The following is a 14,382-nucleotide window of genomic DNA, read 5'->3' on the forward strand; positions in this document are numbered from 1 at the left end:
AATGTTTTCTCTAATATGTAATGCTGATGTTTATTCGTCAGCTGTCTATTTTGTTAGGAGTGTTCATTCCCTTAGTTGTTAACTGTTACATCTATTTGATTGCTAGCGAACAGCAGTTGCTGAATGATGCGAGTGATATAATGCAGTGTGTACTGTCAATTTTTTATTTTATTTTATTTTTACAAACTGTGACTGGGATGCACTCCTGTATTGCTTTTTACTACAGTGCTACATCGAGTGTGTTGAGATACGTTTTCTCGCAGTATCAGTGTATTACCAGTTATTTGAACGAATGGTAGTAAGACTATTGGCCCTTTGAGATCCTGTCGATCCTTTCTTGTCTTTTTACATTGATCAGTTATTTCTAATAATCTACACAAAGCTGACTTGATATTTATTGTTTATCATATCATTTTCTGTATACTCAAGATTGATGCACATCACCATCTTGGTATGCCATATTTAGAGAAAGACCTCGGTTCGAATGCCGTCTAGGATGAGAAGAATCTTTATAAGAACGTTTCATTTGAAGATGAAGAAACCGGTCTCACAAGGTGGTGTGACAGAGCTCCTTCACTTTTGGAAGTTCTGTTTTTTCATTCCACAAAATAGACTAACATGCTAGCGAACACAAGCAATTAACAAAAAAAGAAAAAAAGATGGCTACATATTCTTGGTTGCTTTGAATAATCCCTTAAACAAGAACAAAACCAAAATAACAACCGACTGACTGCCATTGTCTGTGACGTCATCAGTGACGTGTTACTAGTGGGATTCTTTTACTAAACTGATTTACTTATAAATTAAAATTAATAATATAAAATAATTTATTTTATCAAAATTTTATTGAATAAATACAGACATCCTCGTGTCGCTAATATTTTGGACACTGTGCGTTATATCATTCTTATGGTGGTGCTCCTACACTTCTTAACTTGCACTCCACCCTGCTCCCACCATCACACCACGTTCATAATTTGCTTAGGTTGCTTCTGATAGTACTGATTTTTTGCCACAGAGTGACAAGAAACACAGAACGCTGCTGTGTTCATCTGTATATTTATTAACTTTAGTGAAAAATTAGCTTTCGTATTTTGTTATTTGAGTCGTGCGTTATCAGTGTATTACAAAATTATTGTTAAAGGCAATTACTCTGATTCTTACGTGTGAATGCTAATTTGGTAAAAAACAAATTTCGCGAAATTCGGGTGGTGTTTGTTTTGGAAGCACTTCTCCTTGTTGTTGGCAAATTTCCACTTCTTGTTTGAATTCGGACATTTTTAGAATTCCGCTTTAAAATATTATTGTGTAGCTCTTTTATGGCAGTTGCAATCCTCAGTTTTAAAGAATTAATTAAAATCAATTTTGGTTGTGAAAATATTTCATGCTCTATTTTAATACTTTCGCCCTCGATTTTAGCTTATCTCTTAATTCATGAGTAATCCACAGTGTTTAATATTGATTTTTTTTAGTTGAATAATAACATTCTGGGACTCTATGGAGAGTTTAGAAGGAAAAAGCTACAGTTTATGTAACTTTTTGTGTAACAATACCCAATGTTATACGCACAATTACTTAGCTATTAGCTGGTACTACATAGTTTACTGAGTATAATTCATGATTAGGGTATTATTGGGGTATTCGATGAGTCCAATGACTCCTTGGAGTTGCCCGTAATAATAGTAATAGTAATAATAATAATAATTATTCTTCTTTGGCTTTCGCAATATTCCTACTTCTGAGTCTGACTAGTGAACTGGGACTGCAAATTATGAAAGTGATATAATGCAGTTTGTACGGTTAAATTCTACTTTTTTAATATAATCAAGACACGCTTCTCTATTGCTTACTAGTCTAGGTGGCACACTATTATGAGACCCGAATTTGTCATAAGAGTACTAAGATATCACATTCGTTAGACAACAGGGGATCCGCATTTTCAGCTAGCAAGGATTACATTTCGAATGTTGACATGTATCAGTAATATATTTAACTCTGATACAAATTCAATGAAAATTATATGATTGATATGTTACTTGGTTATTAAGTTTTTTAATTATTTAAATATTTGTTTTTGCATGATGTTTTTCTTTTCCAGAATAATTTGCTCGAGTTGTAATCCCCCCTCCCTTAGTTAACAAAGTCTTAATTTATTACCTATTTACTCTTCTTTTATCTGTACCCAGTTAACATTACAGCATACAAGTTATCTTCAGTAGCAATAAACCCTTCTATTCTCATTTCTTCTCGATGCTTATTTCTATTCTCATTTCTTCTCAAATATTCAACATACTCGTATATCCAAGTAAATGGTTATCGATGTGCAACATATAGCCTTTCAGAGTCAACTGTAATCCCCCCCCTTCCCTTAGTTCACAAAGTCTTAATTTATTACCTATTTACTCTTCTTTTATCTGTACCCAGTTAACATTACAGCATACAAGTTATCTTCAGTAGCAATAAACCTTTCTATTCTCATTTCTTCTCAATGCTTATTTCTATTCTCATTTCTTCTCAAATATTCAACATACTCGTATATCCAAGTAAATGGTTATCGATGTGCAACATATAGCCTTTCAGAGTCAACTCCCACCTTCTCGAGGTAAGCCGGTCAGAAACTCCAGAGCCCCATAAATGGGGCTGTGGAGCATCTGACGAGTGTCTTTGCTGCCAAGGCATACTTTCCATAGAAAGAGGAAATGCCAACTAGACCTATATGTGGTAAATACCTTCTCATCGCCCACCTTTCTTACTTAGGGGTGATGTGATAGAAATATGTAAACTTCTGATAGGACGTTATAGGATATCGGTTGATGAAATTTTTCATTATATGGAGGGTGGGGAGAGAACACGGGGATATTTGTGGAAGCTAAGTTTGTGTGCGGTTAAGAAAGGGATGAGAGCTAGATTTTATTCTCACAGAACTGTGAGTGAGTGGAACAGTTCGCATGTTGAAGTAGTGAGTTCATTTAGTGTGAATGATTTTAAGAGAAGATATGATAGCAAGTGTGGGTAATGTGTGGCCTCCATGGATCAGTGTTTGATTCCCTATGGCTGATAATAGTGGTAATAATAAGAATATATAGAGAAGAAAAGATTCAGAGAAATACAAACATAAATACACAATAATTGTCGTCATTACATCAGGAAAGGATTGCAGTTGTTCAAAACTGTATATAGATGTTGGCATTTTTAAACTGGACAACGCATCCACAGAATTCTTTATTTTTTATTACTGCCAGACAATAGAGGTCACAAAGCCTATAGCGACTCAATGCTGCGTATGGATCAAGGGGGAGGGGGGATCAATGCAAAAAGAGTAATCCATTGATATTCGTTTTGAAGAGCTGGAGGTTGTAGTCTTCGGGGAATGCTTCGCGGGGAAGACTATTCTACACAATAGAGGTGGACGGAATAAAAGATGAATAGAAGTAGTAGGTTCAATGAGTCAGCAATTCAACTGCAAATGGATACTGGGCAGCTGTTGCTTATGTTATTGTAGGTTTGGCAGAAATTGGGGGGGGGACGCATAATAAATGCCACTTCTGTAGAGCAGCGCCTATGAAAATATCTAAAGAAGAAACATGTCTGGAGAGAGAGAGAGAGAGAGATGGGGGGTGTTGTCATTTAGCCGAACTGTTTTTTTCCGTACAGTATCAGGAATTTTTAGAGCGATTTTAGGATCACCCCAAATGTAAGAGCAATATTCCAAGGTTGGGAGGATTTGGGATTTGTACAGAATTAGCTGAAAAGTTAAGGCGGAAAGGAATGAATAACTACAGATTATGATATCTCTCTTTGCCTTTCAATTTTCGTGATAACATCGGTATAAGATTTGAGGGTTTCCATCTAACTTCGTTTTTTTTTAAACTGGTCGTCGTTTGAGCTATACTTGTCCAGTTAGAGCTGAGGTACTAGATCTCTTAAAAAGTGAGGTTTGCAACGAGTTCTTTATACGCTATTCTATAGCTTTTTTTCCCCCTGTATTTTAATATGGAATATTGTAATTATACCAAAGTCGATGAAAGTTCACCGGGATAATTTAGAGGCCATGTTTAGATTTCTTAGATTGAAGTAAATCATAGTGTGGCCAGAAGTCTAAATATGGTTCTGAGAAAGTCCCAAGTTTTTTTTTTCTAGCATCCTTTGGTTAATTCTGCTTCTTCAGCATTAATGAGTAGGGGGATCGGGTTTCCTTGATGTTATATAATCATTAGCTTTTAGGATTATAATGCTGGAGGACTGATTTTTATTTCAAAGAAGGAATCAGAATGGGGTCCAGAAAGGTTTTATAATTTGACTGTAAAGTTGATTATTTTGGGATGCTGGTTGTCTAGGAGAGTATTTTTGGTAATAATTTTTTTATTAAAAAAAAAAAGCATTTATCAGTGTGCTCTTTCCTTGGTTGTAGATGGCACGTGCTTGGCTCTTTCTTTAACTACTTCCTTATATATATATATTTTTTTTTTCTGCACAGCATTGGCTTCTTAGATTATAGTATCATATTTGTCTCTAATTATTCCACAAGATACAGTTTTTTTCCATAAACTTTTGGAGTATTTTGCCCAGGCATCTAACATTTTGAAATGCTGGATCTAATTCAATTTAGCATTTGTGGGATGAATCTGAAAGCTACATTCATCATTCTGCCTTCTGGCAACTATGTTGAAGGATTTGCCAACTTTAGTGATAATTGAATGGCATATAATTCTTCGAAACATCTGTCAACATCTTGTAAACGCTATGTCACGTCTTGTCAGAGTATAAAAAGTCAGTCTAAAATTGATGCCCATGATTCTAATAAAGGTTCGGTTAAATTCAGTTCATCAGCTAACAGTTCAAATAAAGTGGTTAGGCAGCCCACACACACACACACACACACACACACAGCATTTCAACAACTGTTCATGAATAATGTCGTTACAGAACATGTCAATCTTTACTTTCTTCCTGTTAGAAATAAATCAAAGACATCCACATCTAACACAATTTGAATATTGTGTTAGATGTGTTAGACTCTAAAATAAGTTTCGTATAATGCAAAACTATACTTCTAATTGCGAAAATTTACAATTATTTTCATTTCTTTTGTGTCGTTTTTTTTTTTCTCGAAGAAGAAACCGCTATAATATTAAAAGGGAGCAACGTATGTAGTATTTTACAAAGCGGTTGAACTTCTTTCTCGTTTACTCGAAAGTGCGCATTTATTTTTCTTAGGATGAGACCTGATATATTTATTTGAAAACACGTGAGCTCCACTATTTCTGGCAACCTTCCGGAAACACTGAGACAGTGTTGCCTGTGGCCTTAGATAGAAAAATATTGTATGACAAAGCTACAGAAAAAAAAAATCTTACGGAAATCAAAGTTAAATTTGAAATTTAAAAAAAAAAACTTTATTATATTATTACTGATTCTTTTTAATGTTGCACCTACCCAAGAAAGGTTATCTGTAAACCTATAGTACATTTTGTAACGTGGACGAGCTAAGAATATATTTTTTCTATTTTTATCAATTTTACACACACACACACACACACACACACACACACACACACACACACACACACACACACACACATATATATATACATATATATATATATATATATATATATATATATATATATATATATATATATATATATATATATATATATATATATTATATTCTTTTTTTTGTATTTTTAATTTATTTTTACACAGTCCGGAAACCCTACTCTAGAGACCAAAAATAGAACTTTTTCAAGCCACTTCAGTCCTCCAGTAAGCGGTGCGGTGGCCTCACTCCAGTCGATGACATTTATCTCACACCCAAAGACAATTACAGCCATCCATGCCCACGGTGGTATTCGAAGCCGCAGCCTGTTGGTCACAGAGCGGGGATGCTAATCACAGGGCCAACCAGGCCGGCATTTAATGTGGCTGATAAGAATAAAATATAACTAGGATACATTTGAGAAAAATATGCTTATACTACTTTATTACACACTTTCGCATTAAGAGTCCGCATCCCAAAATTCAGCCCCCATTTCCCCCCACACACACACGAGAGAGAGAGAAAGAGAGAGATTTGTGTGCAGGTAACACGCCCCCCAGTTTGGTAGGTAAGCTTACACTTAACAGCGTGTTGTGAAAATGGGAGAAGTTTAAACTTGAATGGTCAACAATAAAGGAGTTCGTGTTAACTTTATAAGGAAAGTATATATCTCAGCAAACCTGGATATCTTCTGAAACTATGAAAAACCTTATTGTATGAAACGATTATGGAAAAAAGTTTTTTATGAAACAAAGCAACTTCCGTGTTATGAAAAATTATAAAAAAAACAAAAAGATATTTTATGAGACAACTAAAGCACGCACCTTTCGTGTAAACTAAAAGAAAACTGTATAGTAAGTACAGTACAGTCGAAGGACTCCTCTCCCCTTTTTTTTTCACTCTATTTGTGTGATCCTCTACCGAAAATTAACAGATTTCTTTCTTAGATTTCTTGTATCTTTAGTGCTGATATATTTAGAGTTGTCCAGCCCTAACGTTTCCTATCTCTAATATCATACCATGATGTAGAAGCTAACTCACCAAACTAGTTAAGTTATATTTTTATGTCCTCTTCCCTGCACGTACAGCGTATTTCACTATAAACAAGTCATTCTATTTATAAACTATTTAACTTCTTTCGATACTGACGGTTTTATAGTTCTTTGTCGTTCCTGGAATACTATTAATAATGGACATCTTATAACATCTGGCTATTACAGTAGCACACTCTAGACTGATTAATGTTTTCAATGTCATTATAAACAGCTTATAATGCTGTCTTGACGATACAAACCATGTGTCAATTGTTCACATGCAGTCAAAACTGAACACATGATTTATATGTAAGGGTAGTGGTATTAAAAAACCAAAAAAAAATATCATTCTTTTTCGCTCCTGCTACGTATAACTCCGTTTGGTCTTGGAACGATATCATATTTTTGGTGGTTCACCTGGGGCCCGAACTCATAGACCTCTGTCGGCAGAATGCCTTTCTCTTGACATGCCTGCAGACGATATTGTTTTCATGCGCGTAGAAGTGATGTAAAAATCGACTTGTGTTTCACTAATAATAACTGCATTCACAAACGAGAAAATACTGTGTCTGTTTATTTGAATGCAAAGTAATTAATTGAACAGTCAGTTTATATACTGTGGATATGAGGATCATACTATCGCATGCGGAAATGTGCAATCACTGATAAAAACAGCAAATCTTATAGAAAGTGCGTTGCAATGCACAGAGAATTTTAATCAGCAGGTATAAGATTCCTTTATATTTGAAAGTCCTGTGTCTGTAAAAAACATTTTCTCCTGAAACCTGTGAAGCGATGATTATTAAATCTAACTGTTTCAAAGAAATATTTTTTAAAAGAAAATTGATTTTAAATAGAATGATGTTGAAAGTTCATATATTCTTTAAACAAATACGAAAGAAAACAACAAGAAAAAATGTTAGTAAGCTTCTTCTGGCGTCTGTCATATTGAAAACCATTTTACCAAGAAGCACCACCTCACTACGTATTACTTACGACGTCAATTTCTAAAAGATTTGAATTCAATACTATGAGCGAGATGTTGAGTTGCAAATAGTTATAGTACTTGCTTGTCAAACAGACCGCGGTTCTAATCTCACTGTTACAAAAGATGTTTGTGAATATCTTTACGTAGAAGATGAATTTCCTGGCCTGGTTTGAGATCACCGCCCGGCTGAAGTGGCTTGAAAAAGTTCTATATTTGGTCTCTGGAGTAGAGTTTACAGACTATCTAAAAATATTTTTAGTTTGGTTTGCCTGGTTGGCGGAGTGGCTAGAGTATCTGCTCTCCAACCAAGAGGCCTCGGATTCGAAGCCTCTTGGATGTCTGTGATTGAATATTGTGGACATGTAAAAATTTTTAATAAAAAAAAAAAATATATATATATATATATATATATATATCCTTAGTCCACACATGGTACAAATGTGTTACAGGTTTTCAAATAACCTTCAGTGGGCGAGAACCACACACACACACACACACACACACATACACACAAACACACACAAACATATATATATATATATATATATATTATAATATAAAAATTATCTTTATTTTACAAATATATAAACACGTGTCTTGCTATATACAAGAAATACCTGACCCTCGCTGCACTACGGAACTAGACTTTGTTTGTCTAGTTAAGTTTTTTTTTTTTTATTTTAATTTAAATTGATTACAAAATGTGCTACAATTAAATCCTGAATTCAAAACGAGAAACTGGCCGTTTTGCTATTCTCCAGAACAAAAAAAAAAAAAAAAAAAAAAAAAAAACTTGGATATTTTGAATACCAAAGAAAATGAAATTATATCGTTTAGATAAAATGCATTGGACTGATTGCTAATTTTCTTGATTTTAACAAGTTTTACACGATATTCGCAAAATATTGGAACATGCAATTATTATTATTATTGTTATTATTATTTTTATTATTTGACGTTTCCAATATCCAGCGATATTTCAGATATGGCAATGAACATATAATAACACTGTAAGAAAGACAGAAAATAAAAAAACCAAATAGACGGAAGGATGAAGATCGGTAGCACATAAAAACTCAACGCTGAGAAGACTGGAGGAATTTTGGGGAGCCAACTGTCTACAAGTCGACAGAAAATTGGCTGATAAGAAGAGAATAAACAAAGTAAAAAAGTCTTTTTTTTTCAGGCTTTGCAGATCATGTTGCTTATCTACTCCCTCATCTATTCAAAAGTCTAGAAAGCACAGATGGCGCTAGAGACTTAATTTCTAAAATTGTAGCACTGGGAATGTTACGCTAGTTAAAAAAAAAGCGAATTTTGGCATTCTGTACATGCGCATAGCGCTTAAAAGAACTGGCTCAGCAAACCGTTTTTCCACCCTTCTTACTTTCTTCTTTGTCGGCGTCACGTTTTATTGTGACTTCAAAAATGCGTTTTGTATATTTGTCTCCTATAAATTAATTTGCGAGCTCTTAATACGATTAATACAGTTCCTTTCTATTTTACATGCACCATGATGTACAATATTAGGTAGTTATGTTTCAAAAATCATTTCAGTAAATTTGAACTTCATGTAAATTCTACTATTTCTGTTATTCCCACAATAGTTTTATGCCGTAGTTTCTAGCAGAATCTAAATTCTCTCTAAATTAAGTGCTAATTTTTCTTAAATCTTATTCTAGCTCAAAGGATCAGAAGTGTTAACTGCACACTCAACAGAATAGAATTTCAAATGGCTACCTTACTGCATACATCAGCCAAACTTTACTCAGCAGAATGAAATCTCAAGTACCTCCTTTGCAGCAGTTCGTCAGCCAAACCCGATGTCTTTTACCACGCGGATGCCATCACCATGTGAAAGTTACTTTTATTACAGAGGAAAAGCATAGTGAGTATTCACGTTTTTTTTGTTCAACACATTTTTTCTACTTAGATGCTGTTCCTATGACCTATTCCTTTATCCATACTACTGTTATATCTTAATTAGTAAGATTCCATTTTCAGATATGATCAAAAATAGTCCAATTTATGTTTCTTAAACACTGTTAATATTTCATAATGAGAATATTAAATACCCGTGATCATTTTAAAAGCAAATAAATGAAACAAAGTTTCGATTTTTACAGGAGAGTTTATGAGAATAAACCTTCGGGTATAGAAGCTGTACTACTTGATTTTAGCTTTCTTTTCAACATTCTTTTTTAATCTGATTTCTGTATAATTCAATATACTGTACTGAATCAACCTTTCATAGGTTGTAATGCATGTTATGCACTATTATTATTACATTTTTTTAAAAGTTTTATGATTTCTTTTAAAAATAAGATTTTGTAACCGACAGACAAATGAACATACAGTATCCCAGCTTTCTATTCTTTGCTGATTAAAACTAAAAATGAAAGAGGGGAAAATAGGCAAACAACAAAAATATATATCTACAAAGTAAGCAATTCTTGTAATATAACTTCAAAACACAAAAATTGGATTATTGCTAATTTGTAGCTTTTACAGTTAGTTTTCCCCACCTTTTTTTTCTGATTGTTAATTCTACTGTAATAATAGCATGCATTGTTTTCTTTCTAAAAACGTTGCACAGAAATTAACGTCATCAACTAGAAAAAAAGATCTTTAGATGCGCAGAGTCCTTACAATGTGTTACAGTTTTACATCTTTTTTTTATACTGTTCAATAGTTGCCCAGCGACTATATATATATATATGCGCAAAATATATTTTCGAAATCACTATGAAAAACTTTTTACCGTGATGTGCCACTTAATGTTGTAGGAACAAACAAATTTTCCCTGAGAACGTCCTCAATACCTAAACACAGCGTCGTAACTAAAAATGATAAAATCTACCTATTAATGCTAATAATAAGAAACTTTCATTAAAGAAATATAAACCTTTTGTGTACCTCGCAACGAACAATACGTGTAAAACGCCACTTTTAACTGTAAAAGGAAAAGGTCTTAATTACATATTCACTCACAAGGAAATAACAGAATCCTTCCTTTGGGAAACTTACGTTTTAAACTTTCTTATTATATTATTATCATCATTCTTATTCATATTATTATTATTATCCTGGCCTTCCACCAGGAAACATAAAAATGGCATGGAACAGCAAGAATTATCCAAATATATTTGCACCTGATGTACACGTAAAAAAAAAAAAAAAAAAAAAGAAAAGCGGCTAAAACACTACAATGCCAAAGCATAAGTACACTTACTTCATAGATGCCTTGTCATAAAACACTCAAATCCAAGAATAGTATAAAAAATTGACTCAGACTTCCGGGGAAAATATTTTGGGGGAAAAAAAGGCACCCTTTTCCTCATCAATTAATGCTGTAATTTACGTTATATTATTAGATATTCTCCAATCATTCAGTTATAATAAAAGGAAATTAAAATAAGTGGTGCCATAACAGCGACATGACCTTTTATTATCACTAATTCTACTGTTTCTCAATTACTGAATTTTTTATTGTTTTTCTACTACAGTAGTTTCGCCTTCACACACCTCTTTCCCCGTTTGCGAGAAGTAAACAAACTGGTAATCCTTGCATAAAAGAGTTTTAAATACTGATATTGTTAATTTTAAAACTTTTTTTTAAACAAACAGAAAATAGAATGCATGCCTTAAAAGGTTCCATATGTTATATATTTATTTAGAGTTTTTCATTTCATTTTAAAGATGTAGTTGTGCTTTTTCTGCGTGGTTTCCTTTCATATTATGACACGGTACTATGAATACACATTTTCTAACCAAAAGCAATATTTAGTTAGGAAAAACTTTCAACATTACAAATATTCGCTAGACGGAAAAGCAATATTATGGTTTAAAGGAACAATCAGAAAAAAGTGTTTGCTACCAACTGTGGCATCAAACGATCTCTTGCCCCTTATAGGACCAAGACACTGGCATTTTACCTCCCCTTAGCTATTAATAGTTTATTGCCTGCTAAGTTTATTGCTCCTTGCTCTTCCAGACATAATTTCAGTTTCCCGTTCAAGAGCATATTTAGCTCCTTCGCCGTGACCTTAAAGTGCAACCCGAACTTCTCTTCATCTGTTGTCCAACGATATATGTAGTATTACGCATTCCTCCACCCACCACCTGATATTTGTGCTCGAAATGTTTCCATTCTGATTAATATGAGAATGAATCTTTGACCATATAAACTGCTAATAAAAGCCATCGGCATTAATTTGCCATTTGGATTATCAATTATTTAAATCCATTTTACATCTTCATTAATCCTTTGATTAACAACTTTTTAATTAGTTAAAAGTAAAAAATGAAGTTTATTTTTTAGCAAGATTCTTGGATAATTGGAAATTTTCTGGAGAACTGATTACCATTGAGGGACATTTTTAATTAGAAAAAATATTAAATGGATAACGTGGCTTGAGCTCCTTTCAGACAGGTTTTTCCTCTTTCGTGAAAAAGAAAAGCCATTAGTCCATTCCAGGAATAATATGTACTTGCATAAATTAAAAATTTTTCTTGAGGCTCAAGTTATATTATTCTTTGAAAGTACCTATGTTAGTTGAACTGGTTTTATGGAAATACATCTTATATTACCAGTTACTTTTATTCGACCTTTAATTAATATATTAATAAAGCCTTTTATCACTATAGCAATAGTGATAAAAGCAATAGGCAAGAAATAGAAACTCAAGTTTTGTAGTGAATGTCGGGATTTTGCTATAAAGCAAGTAGAGAATAGTAATTTTTGTACAAGTTTCTTAGAATAGTTGGAGAAGAGACTGTAATTCTTCCCTCAGTTTTTTTCTTCATGTCTTGTGATAGAGCCCACCCATTTTTGAGCGAATGTACACAGTGGCGTGGACAGCTAACGGGGAAAAACTTACTGGGCCCTCTGAAGTGGAAAAAGAAGTGGAATATTGTAATTTATTGTTGTTTTCATTTATAAAGAAAAAAAACTTTTTAAAAATCGAAGACCAGGGGAATCTGACTCTCCATTCAACTTTTTTTTGGGGAGGAGGGAATTAGAGGGTGAGGAACTAAGATGTAAGGAACGTTTATAAGGACTGTTGAAATGGAGGTGAGTTAGTTGGTCTTATAGGGAGCATCAGAGATTTTCCTAACGGAAATTAGAGTTTTTCATTCCACAAAGCAGACAAGCTGGAGAACAAGCGCATTTTGTATAAATATATGAATTCCACCCACCGAAGGCTGAAAACCTATCGTACATTACGTCCGCGTAAAGTAAGGGTTACATAATTATAAGGTTTAAGGTAACAAGTAGTGTACCACGAGGATCAGTGCTTGGGCCACTGTTATTCAATCTGTACATGAATAATATTGGGAAGGATTTGACAAGTGACATACAGTTATTTGCTGATGATGCAAAGATAGGTAGGGTAATCAGGAATGCTGCTGATATGCAGTCTTTCCAGAATGATTTGAATAGGCTGGAATTGCGGGCATGGAAAATGGGTGTCAGTTCAATGTCAGTAAATGTAAAGTCATTCACTTCAGCATGATTAGATATCCAATGTCGTATTATATTGGTGGGATTAGGCTAGAAGAAACTGATGAGGCTAGGGATTTTGGAGTGTTAATAGATAGGAAGTTGAAGTTTAGGGGCCATGTGGCAAAGATTGCAAATACAACTCAAAACATAATTACAACGCTGAAACGAACATTCACATGTAAAGATAAGGATGTTATTTTGTCTCCTTACAAGGCCTTGATAAGACTTCACTTGGACTATTGTGCGCAAGTCTGGTCTCCTGGTTTCCGTTGTGATTCTAATATAGAGAGAGTACAAAGGAGAGTGTTAAAAATAATATCAGGATTGTGGAATACCGATTATGAAGACAGATTGAGAATTTGTAGATTGCAGACGCTAGCAAACAGGAGAAAGAGGGGTGATATGATTGAGACTTACAAACTTCTGAAAAGGTCATACAGGAATTCAATTGATTTTTCAATTTATGGAAGGTGGGGAAAGGACGAGAGGGCATCTTAAACAACAGTGATGGGGGAAAATGTCTAGAACTTGATAAACAAGCCAACAAACACTATGAAATGAACACTGCGTGTAGATCTAGTGGCAGAAGCACCTTGCTCTGCAGTTACAGTTACAATATGAACCAATGTGAATTGTAAGTTCACAATATTTTACCCGTTCTTTAGAGATTATATGGGAGTCTATAAAGGTCTATATGTCAGTCCTTAAAGTAGGTATCATGTCACGTTGATCAATGAATTAATGAAATTCTACGCTTTACATCTGTAAAAAAAACAAGTTATATGATTCTGCGTACACTTCTTCGGTCTTGTCATTTACAAAAACACTCTGTTAGTCTTCTCTTACTTAGTTTAAAGAATCCTTTCTTTTTTGTTGCATCCAGCGTGATGCATATTGTGTATTAGGAAGGATATTTTTGTTTAAGTATCCGGACAAAGACACCTAAATAAAGCGATTAACTTTCGGATATTCTTAATTATGTTAATACTTCGTTGCCGTAGACGAATTACACTATTGTATCCAGCTTTAATGAAGTCGGCTATTACTTGAAGAAACTAGTACAAAATTAATACAAACATGAAATAATTCCATCGTATAAATAATTTCATCGTGAAGACATTTTAGCAAGTATCTTTAATACTAAATTTCATTTAATTATTGCTTTGTAGTTCGTTTGGTAAATTCTTTCCTTCTGCAAGGAAGTTTGAAATTTTAAAATTGAGGATTTAATCGATATGGACAGTAAAAGATTTTCTCCAAACAATATACTGCAACAAGAATTATATTACAAATGCAAGAAAATAAAGGAGAAAAA

The 14,382-nt window shown here is 33.6% G+C and overlaps 1 long non-coding RNA gene across 2 annotated transcripts in view; it reads left to right on the forward strand.

Moving 5' to 3' along the window:
- LOC150104991 (uncharacterized) overlaps positions 1–14,382 on the forward strand; it is a 31,250-nt gene that overhangs the window by 11,359 nt on the left and 5,509 nt on the right. Inside the window, exons 1-2 of one of the 2 annotated variants that reach the window (XR_016548561.1) lie at positions 8,901–9,091; positions 9,244–9,449. This is a non-coding gene — a long non-coding RNA (uncharacterized LOC150104991). Of the gene's footprint in view, positions 1–8,900; positions 9,092–9,243; positions 9,450–14,382 lie in introns of those variants that run through there. The other variant, XR_016548562.1, reaches the window with a different exon arrangement.

The sequence above is a fragment of the Typopeltis vanoorti genome, chromosome 7 (assembly GCF_054136105.1).
Source record: "Typopeltis vanoorti isolate ZY-2024b chromosome 7, IOZ_Tvanoo_1.0, whole genome shotgun sequence".
In the NCBI taxonomy this organism is placed as follows: Eukaryota; Metazoa; Arthropoda; class Arachnida; order Uropygi; family Thelyphonidae; genus Typopeltis; species Typopeltis vanoorti.